This window comes from Arachis stenosperma, chromosome 7 (assembly GCF_014773155.1).
Source record: "Arachis stenosperma cultivar V10309 chromosome 7, arast.V10309.gnm1.PFL2, whole genome shotgun sequence".
Classification (NCBI taxonomy): domain Eukaryota; kingdom Viridiplantae; phylum Streptophyta; class Magnoliopsida; order Fabales; family Fabaceae; genus Arachis; species Arachis stenosperma.
In genome coordinates, this window is record NC_080383.1 from 84,837,560 (window position 1) to 84,842,202 (window position 4,643).

The 4,643-nt window shown below is 41.8% G+C and overlaps 1 non-coding gene across 1 annotated transcript; it reads right to left on the reverse strand.

The window, feature by feature from the left end:
• Positions 1-230: 230 nt before the first annotated feature.
• On the reverse strand, positions 231-338 carry LOC130942458 (small nucleolar RNA R71). Its single transcript, XR_009071028.1, has one exon. It is a non-coding gene; the product is annotated as a small nucleolar RNA R71 (small nucleolar RNA).
• Positions 339-4,643: the final 4,305 nt, after the last annotated feature.

Genomic DNA, 4,643 nt, shown 5'->3' on the forward strand with positions numbered 1-4,643 from the left:
GACTTCCACTGGAAGATCCTCATCAGTTTTTAGCTGAGTTCTTGCAAATCTGTGACACAGTCAAGACTAATAGGGTTGACCCTGAGGTCTACAGACTGATGCTATTCCCTTTTGCTGTAAGAGACAGAGCTAGAATATGGTTGGACTCTCAACCTAAAGAAAGCCTGGACTCTTGGGAAAAGCTAGTCAATGCCTTCTTGGCAAAGTTCTTTCCACCTCAAAAATTGAGTAAGCTTAGAGTGGAAGTCCAAACCTTCAGACAGAAGGATGGAGAATCCCTCTATGAAGCTTGGGAAAGTTACAAACAGTTAATCAAAAAATGTCCCTCTGACATGCTTTCTGAATGGAGCATCATAGGTATTTTCTATGATGGTCTATCTGAACTGTCCAAGATGTCTTTGGATAGCTCTGCTGGAGGATCTCTTCATCTGAAGAAGACGCCTACAGAAGCTCAAGAGCTAATTGAAATGGTTGCAAATAACCAATTCATTTACACTTCTGAAAGGAATCCTGTGAACAATGGGACAAGTCAGAAGAAAGGAGTTTTTGAGATTGATGCTCTGAATGCCATATTGGCTCAGAATAAAATATTGACTCAACAAGTCAATTTGATCTCTCAAAGTCTGTCTGGAATGCAAAATGCACCAAGCAGTACTAAGGATGCTTCATCTGAAGAAGAAGCTTATGATCCTGAGAACCCTTCAATGGAAGAGGTGAATTACCTAGGAGAACCCTATGGAAACACCTATAATTCTTCATGGAGAAATCACCCAAATTTCTCATGGAAGAATCAAGAGAAACCTCAACAAGGTTTCAACAACAACAATGGTGGAAGAAACAGGTTTAGCAATGGCAAGCCTTTTCCATCATCTTCTCAGCAACAGACAGAGAATTCTAAGCAGAACCCCTCTGACTTAGCAACCATGGTCTCTGATCTAATCAAAACCACTCAAAGTTTCATGACTGAAACAAGGTCCTCCATTAGGAATTTGGAGGCACAAGTGGGACAGCTGAGCAAGAAAGTAACTGAACTCCCTCCAAGTACTCTCCCAAGCAATACAGAAGAAAATCCAAAAGGAGAGTGCAAAGCCATAACCATGGCCGAATCTGGAGAGGAAAGAGAGGAAGTGGACGCCACTGAGGAAGGCCTCAATGGGCGTGCACTAGCCTCCACAGAGTTCCCTAATGAGGAACCATGGGAATCTGAGGCTCAAAATAAGACCATAGAGATTCCATTGGATTTACTTCTGCCATTCATGAGCTCTGATGAGTATTCTTCCTCTGAAGAGGATGAGTATGTCACTGAAGAGCAAGTTGCTAAATACCTTGGAGCAATCATGAAGCTAAATGACAAGTTATTTGGAAATGAGACTTGGGAGAATGAACCTCCTTTGCTCACCAAAGAACTGGATGACTTGTCTAGGCAGAAATTACCTCAAAAGAAACAAGATCCTGGGAAGTTTTCAATACCTTGCACCATAGGCACCATGACCTTCAAGAAGGCTCTGTGTGACTTAGGGTCAAGTATAAACCTCATGCCTCTCTCTGTAATGGAGAAGCTAGGGATCTTTGAGGTACAAGCTGCAAAAATCTCATTAGAGATGGCAGACAACTCAAGAAAACAAGCTCATGGACTTGTAGAGGATGTTTTGGTGAAGATTGAAGACCATTACATCCCTACTGATTTCATAGTCCTAGAGACTGGGAAGTGCATGGATGAATCTATCATCCTTGGCAGACCCTCCCTAGCCACAGCAAAGGCTGTGATTGATGTTGATGGAGGTGAACTGATCATTCAAGTGAATGAAGAATCCTTTGTGTTTAAGGCTCAAGGATATCCCTCTGTCACCATGGAGAGGAAGCATGAAGAGCTTCTCTCAAATCAGAGTCAAACAGAGCCCCCACAGTCAAACTCTAAGTTTGGTGTTGGGAGGCCACAACCAAACTCTAAGTTTGGTGTTGAACCCCCACATTCAAACTCTAAGTTTGGTGTTGGGAGGTTCCAACATTGCTCTGAGTATCTGTGAGGCTCCATGAGAGCCCTCTGTCAAGCTACTGACATTAAAGAAGCGCTTGTTGGGAGGCAACCCAATGATTATGTTTTATCTATTTTCTTTTGTTATTTTTTGTTATTTTGTAGGTTGATGATCATGAGAAGTCACACAATCAATTGAAAAAGCAAAAATAGAATGAAAAACAGGAAGAAAAACAGCACACCCTGGAGGAAGAACCCATTGGCGTTTAAACGCCAGTGAGGCTAGCAGTTGGGCGTTTAACGCCCAGTCTGGCACCATTCTGGGCGTTTAACGCCAGAATGGGGCACCAGACTGGCGTTAAACGCCAGAAAAGGGCAAGAACCTGGCGTTAAACGCCAGGAATGGGCACCAGCCCGGCGTTTAACGCCAGAAATGGCTCAAAACGTGATTTTGAGTGCCATTTGGTGCAGGGATGACTTTTCCTTGACACCACAGGATCTGTGGACCCCACAGGATCCCCACCAACCCCACCACTCTCTCTCTTCTTCACCCATTCACCACTCAAACCCTTCTTCACTCCTTCATTTTCACACCACCTAAACACCACTTCTCCCCCTCTTTGGCCGAACACAAAGCCATTCCCTTCTTCCTCATTTCTTCTTCTTCTACTCTCTTCTTTCTTCTTTTGCTCGAGGACGAGCAAACCTTTTAAGTTTGGTGTGGTAAAAGCATTGCTTTTTGTTTTTCCATAACCATTTATGGCATCCAAGGCCGGAAAAACCTCTAGAAAGAGGAAAGGGAAGGCAAAAGCTTCTACCTCCGAGTCATGAGGGATGGAGAGATTCATCTCAAAGGTGCATCAAGACCACTTCTATGAAGTTGTGGCCATGAAGAAGGGTCAACTTTGATCAAAAGGTTGGACCAAGTCCTCATAGATATCTGTGAAGAGGACGCCCAATGGAAGAGAAATTCAAGAGGGAAGCCGGTTCAACTGAGAAGGCATGACCTCAAGCCCATCACTAAGAAAAGGATGGAGCAAACAAAGAGACCCCTCTCATCATGAGAGAGGAGCAACAAAGACAAGGAAGAGACATTGAGGAGCTCAAGCACTCCATAAGACCTTCAAGAGGAAGAACAAGCCGCCATCACTAAGGTGGACCCGTTCTTTAATCTCCTTGTTCTTTGCTTTTCTGTTTTTTTCGAAAATTATGCTTTATGTTTATCCATGTTTGTGTCTTATGATCATTAGTGTCTTAGTGTCTATGCCTTAAAGCTATGAATATGAATCCATCACCTTTCTTAAATGAAAACTGTTTTTATTACAAAAGAACAAGAAGTACAGGATTTCAAATTCATCTTTAAAACTAGCTTAATTAGTTTGATGTGGTGACAATACTTTTTGTTTTCTGAATGTATGCTTGAACAGTGCATATGTCTTTTGAATTTGTTGTTCATGAATGTTAAAATTGTTGGCTCTTGAAAGAATGATGAAAAAGGAGACATGTTACTGAGGATCTGAAAAATCATAAAAATGATTCTTGAAGCAAGAAAAAGCAGTGAATACAAAAAAAGAGAGAAGCAAGCGAAAAAAAAACGAAAAAGCGAAGAAAAAGAAAAAGAAAGAAAAAGAAAGAAATAAAGTTGTGATCCAAGGCAAAAAGAGTGTGCTTAAGAACCCTGGACACCTCTAATTGGGGACTCTAGCAAAGCTGAGTCACAATCTGAAAAGGTTCACCCAATTATGTGTCTGTGGCATGTATGTATCCGGTGGTAATACTGGAAGACAGAGTGCTTTGGGCCACGGCCAAGACTCATAAAGTAGCTGTGTTCAAGAATCATCATACTTAACTAGGAGAATCAATAACACTATCTGGATTCTGAGTTCCTAAAGAAGCCAATCATTCTGAATTTCAAGGGATAAAGTGAGATGCCAAAACTGTTCGGAGGCAAAAAGCTACTAGTCCCGCTCATCTAATTTGGAGCTAAGTTTCATTGATAATTTGGAGTCTATAGTATATTCTCTTCTTTTTATCTTATTTGATTTTCAGTTGCTTGAGGACAAGCAACAATTTAAGTTTGGTGTTGTGATGAGCGGATAATTTATACGCTTTTTGGCATTGTTTTTAGTATGTTTTTGGTAGTTTGAGTTGAGTTTTTAGTATATTTCTATTAGTTTTTAGTTAAAATTCACTTTTCTGGACTTTACTATGAGTTTGTGTGTTTTTCTGTGATTTCAGGTATTTTCTGGCTGAAATTGAGGGATCCGAGCAGAAATCTGATTCAGAGACTGAAAAGGACTGCAGATGCTGTTGGATTCTGACCTTCCTGCACTCGAAGTGGATTTTCTGGAGCTACAGAAGCCCAATTGGCGCGCTCTCAACGGCGTTGGAAAGTAGACATCCTGGGCTTTCCAGCAATATATGATAGTCCATACTTTGCCCAAGATTTGATGGCCCAAACCGGCGTTCAAAGTCACCTCAAGAAATTCCAGCGTTAAACGCCGGAACTGGCACCTAATTGGGAGTTAAACGCCCAAACTGGCATAAAAGCTGGCGTTTAACTCCAAGAAGAGTCTCTACACGAAAATGCTTCATTGCTCAGCCCAAGCACACACCAAGTGGGCCCGGAAGTGGATTTTTATGTCATTTACTCATCTCTGTACACCCT